The sequence below is a fragment of the Ranitomeya imitator genome, chromosome 3 (assembly GCF_032444005.1).
Source record: "Ranitomeya imitator isolate aRanImi1 chromosome 3, aRanImi1.pri, whole genome shotgun sequence".
NCBI lineage: Eukaryota > Metazoa > Chordata > Amphibia > Anura > Dendrobatidae > Ranitomeya > Ranitomeya imitator.
The window spans coordinates 15,170,805-15,182,226 of NC_091284.1; the positions used below are offsets into that span (position 1 = coordinate 15,170,805).

Consider the following 11,422-nt stretch of genomic DNA (forward strand, 5'->3'; position numbering starts at 1 on the left):
ATAAAAAGAAAAAAAATAATCATAAAATCTCACCTGAAAAACATCAATGAGGCAGGAAAGAAATCCCCACTCAGGACATCATCTCTCATTAGTGTGCCAGCGATAAAAATACCGCCATCATCCATCACACATGGCACATATACACAGTATATACCCAGCACCTATATATAGTATATACACACAGAACCTATACATAGTATATACACACCGAACCTATATATAGTATATACACACAGCTCCTAGATATAGTATATACACACCGAACCTATATATAGTATACACACACAGCTATATATAGTATATACACAGCAACTATATATAGTATATACACACAGACCCTATATATAGTATATACACACTGAACCTATACATAGTATATACACACTGAACCTATACATAGTATATACACAGCACCTATATATAGTATATACACACAGAACCTATACATAGTATATACACACAGAACCTATATAGTATATACACACAGAACCTATATATAGTATATACACACAGAACCTATATATAGTATATACACACAGAACCTATACATAGTATATACACACTGAACCTATACATAGTATATACACAGCACCTATATATAGTATATACACACAGAACCTATACATAGTATATACACACAGAACCTATATAGTATATACACACAGAACCTATATATAGTATATACACACAGAACCTATATATAGTATATACACACAGAACCTATATATAGTATATACACAGCACCTATATATAGTATATACACAGCACCTATATATAGTATACACACACAGCACCTATATATAGTATATACACAGCACCTATATATAGTATATACACACACAGAACCTATATAGTATATACACACAGAACCTATACATAGTATATACCCAGCACCTATATATAGTATATACACACCGAACCTATATATAGTATATACACAGCACCTATATATAGTATATACACAGCACCATATATATATATATATATATATATAATATACACACAGAACCTATATATAGTATATACACACATAACCTATACATAGCATATACACACCGAACCTATATATAGTATATACACAGCATCTATATATAGTATATAAATATATCTTGGTACCGTGTTAGCCAGTGGATAGAAAAATATTTAGAATTGAGAGTCCTCAAGGTATCAACCACTGAGGACTCTCAATTTTTATATAGTATACTAGATGGCAGCCCGATTCTAAAGAATCGGGAGTCTAGAATCCATATATACTTTATTTATTCAAATGTAAGAATAATACAATTAATAAATAATAGTAAGAAAGAACAAAAATAATAGGCAGTATATGGAGAAAACACCAAACAAAAGTTCAAAATTGGTGTGAAAATGTCACTGAACCACTTCACAACTAAATATATATAGTTTTGGTAAATGGTATTATCATTTTTTTGACGAAATTCGGCAGGAGCTTGAAGAGCAACGTCACTGGGCCCGCCTCCACGCAGTAGAAACTTGCTGTGAGGTAAAAATTCAAAAATCACACCAAAATGGTGGGCGGAGTGTGTCACAGTACGGCACGTTTCTGATTGGTCGCTCGCAGCAGGCGGCAACCAATCAGACACTGGACACTGTTGACGTCGCTTATCTCCGGACATTAGCTCCGGACATTAGCTCCGGACATTAGCTCCGGACATTAGCTCCAGACATTAGCTCCGGACATTAGCTCCAGACATTAGCTCCGGACATTAGCTCCAGACATTAGCTCCGGACAAAGCCACGGAAGTTGGCACAAATTGCAGGAAGTAGTATTCTAGGCAATTATATATTAGATACACACCGAACCTATATATAGTATATACACAGCACCTATAAACAGTATATACACACAGCACCTATATACAGTATATACACAGTAGTATATATATGCACAGCTCCTATATATAGTATATACACACAGCATCTATATACACGCAGCTCCTATATATAGTATATACACACACAGCTCCTATATACAGTATATACACAGTAGTATATATACACGCACAGCTTTTATATATAGTATATACACAAGCACCTATATACACGTAGCACCTATATAAAGTATACACACAGCACCTATATTTGAGTATATACCCACATCACCTATATACATAGTATATACAAAAAGCTCCTATATACAGTATACACACAGCTCCTATATACAGTATATACACACAGCTCCTATATACAGTATATACACACACATGACCTATAAAAAGTATATACATACAGCTCCTAGATATAGTCTATATACACAGCACATATATATAGTATACACACAGCTCCTATATATAGTATATACACACACAGCCCCTATGTATAGTATATACACACAGCACCCATATATAGTATATACACATAGCTCCTATATATAGTATATACACACAGCCCCTATGTATAGTATATACACACAGCCCCTATGTATGGTATATACACACACTTCACCTATATACACTGTATATACACACACACACACACATCACCTATAAATAGTATGTACACACCCCTATATATAATGTATACACACAACAACTATATATAATATATACACACAGCTCCTATATATAGTATATGCACAGCTCCTATATATAGTATATGCACAGCCCCTATATATAGTATATACACATAGCTCCTATATATAGTATATACACACAGACCCTATGTATGGTATATGCAAAGCTCCTTGATGTAATATATACACACAGCTCCTATATATAGTATATACACAGCACCTATATATATAGTATATACACCCCCCCTATATATAGTATATGCACAGCACATATATGGAATATATAATATATACACACTGCTCCTATGTATAATATATGCACAGCGCTTATGGTAAACCTAAACAAATCCTCTGAAAGATCGGAAAAAAAATTGAGCTTTGTGGCAGCTTTTTCTGAGCGCAATAATTTGTAGCTTCTAAAATATGTAATAAACTTTGCTCCACGTTTTATAGTTAAAGAACAGCAAAAGTTTTATAAGTCTGTGGATCCCCGGCCCTGGCCTCCTGGTACGTCTCTGGCCTTCGCCTCCTTGTTCGGCCCTGGCCAAAACCTCCTTGTGTGTCAGCGGCCCTCATCCTCCATGTTCATCTCTGACCCTCACCTCCTTGTTTGTCCCTGGCCCTTGCCCCCTTGTGCGTCCCCAGCCCTCACCCCCTTGTGCGTCCCCAGCCCTCGCCCCCTTGTGCGTCCCCAGCCCTCGCCCCCTTGTGCGTCCCCAGCCCTCGCCCCCTTGTGCGTCCCCAGCCCTCGCCCCCTTGTGCGTCCCCAGCCCTCGCCCCCTTGTGCCTTCCCGGCCCTCGCCCCCTTGTGCCTTCCCGGCCCTCGCCTCCTTGTGCGTCCCCAGCCCTTGCCCCCTTGTGCGTCCCCGGCCCTCGCCCCCTTGTGCGTCCCCGACCCTCGCCCCCTTGTGCGTCCCTCGCCCCCTTGTGCGTCCCCGGCCCTCGCCCCTTGGATGTCCCTGGCCCTCGCCTCCTTGTGCCTCCCCGGGCCTCGCCCCCTTGTGCGTTCCCGGCCCTCACCCCTTGTGTGTCCCTGGCCCTCGCCCCCTTGTGCGTTATTAGCCTTTGCCATTTTGTGCGTCCCCAGCCCTCACACCCTTGTGTGTCCCCAGCCCTCGCCCGTTGGATGTCACTGGTCCTCGCCCCCTTGTGCCTCCCCAGCCCTCGCCCCCTTGTGCCTCCCCAGCCCTCACCTCCTTGTGTGTCCCCAGCCCTCACCCCCTTGTGCCTCCCAGCCCTCGCCCCCTTGTGCCTTCCCGGCCCTCGCCCCTTGTGTGTCCCCTTGTGTGTTGTTGGCCCTCGCCCCCTTCTGAGTCCCCAGCCCTCGCCCCCTTGTGCGTCCCCAGCCCTCGCCTCCTTGTACATCCCCAGCCCTCGCATCGTTGTGCGTCCCCAGCCCTCGCCCCCTTGTGCGTCCCCAGCCCTCGCCCCCTTGTGCGTCCCCAGCCCTCGCCCCTTTACGTTCCCAGCCCTCGCCCCCTTGTGCGTCCCCAGCCCTCGCTCCCTTGTGCGTCCCCAGCCCTCGCCCCCTTGTGCGTCCCCAGCCCTCGCCCCCTTGTGCGTCCCCAGCCCTCGCCCCCTTGTGCGTCCCCAGCTCTCACCCCCTTGTGCGTCTCCAGCCCTTGCCCCCTTGTGCGTCCCCAGCCCTCGCCCCCTTGTGCGTCTCCAGCCCTCACCTCCTTATACATCCCCAGCCCTCACCTAATTATACATCCCCAGCCCTCGCCCCCTTGTGCGTCCCCAGCCCTCGCCCCCTTGTGCGTCCCCAGCCCTCGCCCCCTTGTGCGTCTCCAGCCCTTGCCCCCTTTACGTCCCCAGCCCTCGCCCCCTTGTGCGTCCCCAGCCCTCGCCCCCTTGTGCATCCCCAGCCCTCGCTCCCTTGTGCGTCCCCAGCCCTCGCCCCCTTGTGCGTCCCCGACCCTCGCCTCCTTGTGCGTCCCCAGCCCTCGCCCCCTTGTGCGTCCCCAGCCCTCGCCTCCTTGTGCGTCCCCAGCCCTCGCCCCCTTGTGCGTCCCCAGCCCTCGCCCCCTTGTGCGTCCCCAGCCCTCGCCCCCTTGTGCCTTCCCGGCCCTCGCCCCCTTGTGCCTTCCCGGCCCTCGCCTCCTTGTGCGTCCCCAGCCCTCGCCCCCTTGTGCGTCCCCGGCCCTCGCTTCCTTGTGCGTCCCCGGCCCTCGCCCCCTTGTGCGTCCCTCACCCCCTTGTGCATCCCCGGCCCTCGCCCCCTTGTGCCTTCCCGGCCCTCGCCCCTTGTGTGTCCCCTTGTGTGTTGTTGGCCCTCGCCCCCTTGTGAGTCCCCAGCCCTCGCCCCCTTGTGCGTCCCCAGCCCTCGCCTCCTTGTACATCCCCAGCCCTCGCATCGTTGTGCGTCCCCAGCCCTCGCCCCCTTGTGCGTCCCCAGCCCTCGCCCCCTTGTGCGTCCCCAGCCCTCGCCCCCTTGTGCGTCCCCAGCCCTCGCCCCTTTATGTCCCCAGCCCTCGCCCCCTTGTGCGTCCCCAGCCCTCGCTCCCTTGTGCGTCCCCAGCCCTCGCCCCCTTGTGCGTCCCCAGCCCTCGCCCCCTTGTGCGTCTCCAGCCCTTGCCCCCTTGTGCGTCCCCAGCCCTCGCCCCCTTGTGCGTCTCCAGCCCTCACCTCCTTATACATCCCCAGCCCTCACCTCCTTATACATCCCCAGCCCTCGCCCCCTTGTGCGTCCCCAGCCCTCGCCCCCTTGTGCGTCCCCAGCCCTCGCCCCCTTGTGCGTCCCCAGCCCTCGCCCCCTTGTGCTTCTCCAGCCCTTGCCCCCTTTACGTCCCCAGCCCTCGCCCCCTTGTGCGTCCCCAGCCCTCGCCCCCTTGTGCATCCCCAGCCCTCGCTCCCTTGTGCGTCCCCAGCCCTCGCCCCCTTGTGCGTCCCCGACCCTCGCCTCCTTGTGCATCCCCAGCCCTCGCCCCCTTGTGCGTCCCCAGCCCTCGCCTCCTTGTGCGTCCCCAGCCCTCGCCCCCTTGTGCGTCTCCAGCCCTTGCCCCCTTTACGTCCCCAGCCCTCGCCCCCTTGTGCGTCCCCAGCCCTCGCCCCCTTGTGCATCCCCAGCCCTCGCTCCCTTGTGCGTCCCCAGCCCTCGCCCCCTTGTGCGTCCCCGACCCTCGCCTCCTTGTGCGTCCCCAGCCCTCGCCCCCTTGTGCGTCCCCAGCCCTCGCCTCCTTGTGTGTCCCCAGCCCTCGCCCCCTTGTGCGTCCCCGGCCCTTGAGGACTTATGAGGGCATTTCCATGTGGGATCCAAATATGAGGGAGTCTGTACAAAGAAAAAAAAATATTGGGCCTTGGGGGCAAATATTAGAAGTGAACTTGGCTCCGTCCCTTCATTGGAATGCAAGTCCTATGGCACGGGCAGTGGTGATTGGTCAGCTTTTAGCCAGGAGGTGGAGCTCCCCGTGCCCAGTGCTGCCCCTGCAGAACAATGAATCATAGGTGATCTGCAGAGCGGGGGAGGGGTGCTGACAAGTTACAGTGGCGCCATACCCCCCCATCTAACAAGGGCCACAATATTTGGACACAATTCATCAGCATTTAAGGGCCTTTATAGAAGAGCCCCCATGTACACATGTGACACGTCTTATAGGAATCTCGGCTCTGCTACATCTGACCCCAAAAGTAATCCAGTGTGAAGGGGAAAGTGTCAGATTGCAGCCAGTGAGGAGAGATCGGGGTGTGAGCGCCCTGGCAGGCTGCCGGCACGTGAATAGTTAATCGCGCCTCTGTCCTCATTTGACTTCTGGCTGAAATCATCTCATAAATTCTAATGGGAGACGAGACGGAAACTTCTGCATCACGAGATCATTTTTGGGACTCACCTGAGAGGCCGCGCCGTGCCCTTCTGTAGATTGTCGGCTCCTGGGCCCAGGACGCCCCCTGATTAAACCCCGTTACAATGGCGGAGATAATCAGTGCCCACCTCCCGAGATCAGGCTGCCCCCGCTGATGGTGCCGCTCGCTCCCTATTTATTTCTTGCTGACAAAGCAAGCAGTGATCTTAACAAGATGAATCTGGCAGAACATGACAGAGTGAGGAAACCATTGTCGCCCGGCTTTTTTTGCCGCCATAGGTGAGGATTGGCATGACACGTGGTCACGGGACTCCGGACGCCACGTGGCACCCACCAGTTAGTATTAATTACTGTTGGGACATTCCCTTTTACAGTGGTGGCTAGATCTCAGACCTATTGCATTTCCTGGTGGAAGAGAGCTAATTTGCATAAGTTGCGTACAAGTGCACCCACTTAAAGGGGATGTCCACTACTCGACAATTCCTTCTTAAATGCCAACACGCAAAGTTCAGGAGCGGTGCCATCCCAGAGATGTCGATGCTGTGTCTCCTGACATTGTTATGTCATATGACCGCTGCAGCCAATCATGAACACTGCGACTAATCATGGGTTGCCGATTGGCTGCAGCATTCACGGTACCACCAGTAGACACGGCATCTTTACTACACCACCGATCTGGTGGGTGAATTAGCATTTAAGAAGGGGTAGACCACTAGCAGACATCCCCTCTAATAAGTGCCCCCAAGACACCCAAGACGCCCTCTTTCAGGTAATGACGCCACCTTCTGCCCAGACAGCATGCTGGGAAATAATGTTGGTGGCTCTCTGTGGCTGCGCCCCCTTGTGTTTTCCACGGCCCCCCATGTCCTCGGGTCATACATACACCTTGTCCGCTCTGTAGCGTATTCTCACACCTCTGAATCCCACCATAAACCGGCGACACTGAGGTCTGCTCCGCCAGCGCACATTATTACTGACCCCTCCATGGCTAACGGCAGATTAAAAGTGGCCATAGAGGGTCTTAAAGGGCGACTCCACCCAGAGCTGATGTTTCTATATCAACCCAATGGAATTAAGTGACCCCCGATGGGAACGACTGGGGGAGGGGAAGTGACAACCACTAGGAGCGGAGTAAAGGAACAGAGTGGTTGTCACTTTTTTAAGCCCCTCCCCCAGCGCGGCAAAGTTGTAGTATCAGCTCCAGGTATCATCAGCCCGGTGACTTATGGGAAAATATCCAGCGGTGATTTCACCTGTCACCGCTGCATCTCATAATGGAGGAAACTGATCTGTGGCGTTGTCTGGGCAGGTCTGTGACTGGCGGAGGAGCCCAGATCACCGGTTGTGTAATACCATGTAATGTATGCAGGTGTAGCAGAGCTGGAGGTGCCTTTTAACCCTTTAAGTACTAATGTAGTCGAGTACATGCAGGGATTGCTGATGTCGTCATGAAAAACTCATTTGTTCCATCTGACAAACCTAGCTCTGCTAGATCTGATAAACAGCTATTCGCCAACCAAGAAACTTAGCTCTACTCCATCAGACCAGCTGAGTACTACAACATGAAAATAACTCAGCTCTGCTATATCTTGTAATCAAGTCTGACCTTCAGACAAAGTCAGCTGTGCCCAATGCAAACAACATGACTCTGTGACAAACCTAGCTCTGTTACGTCTGTTAAATGGCTATTCATCGCCCTCCAAACTTAGCTCTGCTCCATCAAATCAGCTCAGTAAGGCATCATCCAAACAACCCTGCTCTGCTACATCTTATAATCAACTCTGACCTTCAGACTAATTCAGCTGTGCCCAATGCAAACAACATGACTGTGACAAACCTAGCTCTGTTACGTCTGTTAAACTTAGCTCTGCTCCATCAAATCAGTTCAGTAAGTATCATCCAAACAACCTAGCTCTGCTACATCTTATAATCAACTCTGACCTTCAGACTAATTCAGCTGTGCCAAATGCAAATAATAGGACTCTGTGACAAACCTAGCTCTGTTACATGGCTATTCACCACCCACCAAACTTAGCTCTGCTCCATCAGACCAGCTCAGTAACATACCATCCAAACAACCCAGCCCTGCTACATCTTGTAATCAACTCTGACCTTCAGACTAAGTCAGCTGTGCCCAATGCAAACATGACTCTGTGACAAACCTACCTCTGTTACATGGCTATTCACCACCCACCAAACTTAGATCTGCTCCATCAGATCAGCTCAGTAAGGCATCATCCAAACTACCTAGCTCTGCTACATCTTATAATCAACTCTGACCTTCAGACTAATTCAGCTGTGCCAAATGCAAACAACATGACTCTGTGACAAACCTAGCTCTGTTATAGCTGTTACATGGCTATTCGCTACCCACCAAACTTAGCTCTGCTCCATCAGATCAGCTCAGTAAAGCACCATCCAAACAACCTAGCTCTGCTACATCTTGTAATCAACTCTGGCCTTCAGACAAATTCAGCTGTGCCAAATCCAAACAGCATGACTCTGTGACAAACCGGATTCTGTGACAAACCTAGCTCTGTTACATCTGCTACATGGCTATTCACCACCCACCAAACTTAGCTCTGCTCCATCAGATCAGCTCAGTAAAGCACCATCCAAACAAATCAGCTCTGCTACATCTTGTAATCAACTCTGGCCTTCAGACAAAGTCAGTTGTGCCCAATGCAAACAACAGGACTCTGTGACAAACCTAGCTCTGCAACCTTTCGTAATCAGCTCTGCCCCATCCCATAAATGGATCTTCTCACAAACTTGGGACACCTATTAGCAAATGGACAGAGCTGGGTTTGTCTAATCAGCTCTTCGCCATCCAACCACCTCTGCTCCATTAGACAAAATCCTCTCCACTCAGTCGGACTCAGCATCACAGAGAAAATCCATTCTTGAGGGCCCTGTCATCACTCTTGACCCCACTAATGACACTTATGAAGAAGTTAGCCTCCACTTTCTTATCTGCACACTTGGGATCTGCCACCAGTGGTTACTGGAGTTTCTGGGACTTGTAGTTCAGCAGTAGACACCGTTAGAATACTATATATTACACTCGGGTTATTTTTAAACACAAACATCAAACTTTGCGCCATTTTCTCAGACCAAGGAAATATCATCCAGAAGAATTCCACACATGAGGCACAGATATAGTAACACACAAAAAAAGACATAATGACAATGAAAAATCAGAGAGAGGTTACCCCCACAACCCAATTATTACAGACCCGAGACCCCCAAAACTGGTTCAGAAACCACAGAATAAACGATAGAAGCATCAGCAGTTCTAAGAAACAAGATGCGACAGCAAAGGTCCAGTACAAACAATGCACAAAAACATTAAAAAAAAGTCCCCCACTATGTAAAACTTCAGGCTAATGCTATGGGATGATGCAAATGACACAAAAAAAAAAGTTTTGAAAAGTTTTGAAAAATCCACGAAGAAAGCAAATAAGTAACATTCTGATAATACTAAAAATTATTTGCTTTATTAAAAATTGAATATATTTTTTAAATATTAATGTCTCTCAAGCAGTCGATTAATAGTTTACATCACAATCTCATAAACACACTTCATATAATAAAATCGCAGGGACGTCATTGTAATCAACTGTTTATATAAACAATCAAAATTCTAAATACAAAAAAGTAAAAAAAAAGTTATTTTTTTTTTTTCTTGGAATTTCGCAAACAACCGTATAAAAAATTTAAAAAAATAAAAGTTAATATCTTTAATGTTTTACTTAAATAAAATTGTATCTAATCAATATATAACAAAAAGTCTAAAATATTTTCAATATAATTTATTGTTAAATTATATTATATATAATAAATAAATTATACAAATAATATATTATATAAAAAATTATATATAATAAATTAAATATTTTTAAATTTGTCATTCAAATTTAATTCAATTTGTTCGTTTTTTTTGCTGGGGTCTTTGCGGCTATTTTGCTGACTTTTACAACTTTCCATGTCATACAACACATTTTCTATGTAGTATGTCATGTAGCGGACCACCGAGGGACTGACGGATAGGATTGTTTTTGAAGAAAATTCTAAAATTGAACTTAAAAAAGTAAACAATAAATAAATAAAAATTTTATGCTTTATGACAAGAGGATATTAGATTGTCCCTACAAAAGAACATCCCGAAACAATGTCAGCTCGAGACCCACCACCCCCCGGCGGACCCCAGAAAGTCACGGAACAACATAAAGAACTTTATACAATCTTTCGATACAATGTTTCCTTATTCCTCACAAAGTTCTGGGAAGGAAAATCTTCCGGATCCAACATGAGGGAATATTCCGGGATCGACCCAAGACAACTAGGCCCGGCCTGGGAAACCTCAGGGGCTAAACTCTCCGCAGACCCCCAAGAAGTGGGATAAACATGCAGGAATCCGGGAATTACACGGAGGCCTTCAGGAGTCACTATTCCAAGACAGAAAAGGTTTCCTTTAAAAAAAAAAACAACTTTGCACTTACCAGGAGGAAGCAGAAGTGACACAATGTAGCAAGCTGCTCTCCTATGGATACATTTGGATCTAGGGGGTTCTGCAGATTTAAAGGGCCCTCCTGGAGTTTGGTTCTCCAGCTCCTTGGGTTAGAGGGAAGTTTCTAGGAAGTGAGCATGTTCTGGGCTCTGGATGGGATCTCTGGCTCCTAAAACAATCCCCTTCTTTAGCAGGATAGGAGCCTCCCCTCTGAGAGCAGGGGGAGAGGGGGGAAGGGAAGGCTCAGGAGAGGAGGCTTGTACCAAAACACACAAGTTCTCCTCCTCATCAGCCTGTAGTGAGGAGGAGGAGAGCACAAATCCAGCAAGTGGCCACTGCACTCTCAGGACTTGAGAATTATGGTTTCTGCAAATTGCAGATGAAGCCACATGAAGGGTCTGAGGTGGAGGGAAAGTAATGGTGATGATGGTCTGCAGCCTGTGGTGGTGGTGGTGTCAATGTAGGGGGGGTGTATGGCAGGCCGGACCCTCCCCCCAGCAGGGTTTTGTGGGGTAGCTGAAAGACCCTGTAATCCGCCCACTATTCATGAGGGGGTCTGTGCAGCTGCTTGGGACA

At 48.0% G+C, this 11,422-nt stretch overlaps 1 protein-coding gene across 1 annotated transcript in view; it reads right to left on the reverse strand.

Annotated features, from left to right (window-relative positions):
* The window catches only part of BOC (BOC cell adhesion associated, oncogene regulated), a 75,949-nt gene extending 64,942 nt beyond the window's left edge, over positions 1 to 11,007 (reverse strand). The window contains exon 1 of the mRNA XM_069760526.1: positions 10,839 to 11,007. The gene's annotated coding sequence lies outside the window, so the exon portion shown is untranslated. The remainder of the gene's footprint in view (positions 1 to 10,838) is intronic.
* Between the last annotated feature and the right edge of the window lie 415 nt (positions 11,008 to 11,422).